Source organism: Theobroma umbraticum, unplaced genomic scaffold, assembly GCF_002168275.2.
Source record: "Theobroma umbraticum cultivar Fairchild unplaced genomic scaffold, ASM216827v3 scaffold_204.0, whole genome shotgun sequence".
Lineage (NCBI taxonomy): Eukaryota > Viridiplantae > Streptophyta > Magnoliopsida > Malvales > Malvaceae > Theobroma > Theobroma umbraticum.
Window position 1 is genome coordinate 1,188,016 of NW_018397267.1, and position 726 is coordinate 1,188,741.

The following is a 726-nucleotide window of genomic DNA, read 5'->3' on the forward strand; positions in this document are numbered from 1 at the left end:
TAAACATGCAATCAGATGTCTTAGAACTAATTTTTCTCTTCTTAAATTCAGGAAGCATTACCTTAGCTAGACACCCCCTTACTTTCAAATATTTTAAATTAAGAGAATAACATTTTCATAATTCATAAGGTGTCATACCAGTTTTCTTATAAGGTATTCTATTTTGAATATGATAGGTAGATAATAACGCTTCACTTCATAAATTTTCATTTGCATTATAACTAACAAGCATAAGGTTCATCATTTCTTTTAATGTTCTATTTTTTCTTTCTGCTACACTATTTAATTCAAGAGAATATGGAGGTGTAATTTCATGAATTATTCTTTCTTTTTCATAAATATAATTTATCGGTATATATTCACCCCCTCTATTTGATCTAACTCTTTTTATCTTTTTATTTATTTGATTTTCTACCTCATCTTTATATTTAATAAACATCTTAAAAACTTCATCTTTATGCCTAAGTAAATAAACTTTAGTAAACCTAGAATAATGGTCAATAAATGTAACATAGTATTGTTTACCGCCTCCAGTCATAATTTGTTTTAGATCTCCTAAGTCAGTATGTATTAAACTTAATAATTCTGATTCTCTATTTACTGAAATACAAGTTTTCTTAGTTGATTTCGTTTCAGCACATATTTCACACTTATTAAAGCATCCATTTTTAAAACTAAAAATTAAACCAAGTGATTTCATTTTATTAATGTAGGGAATGCTAACAT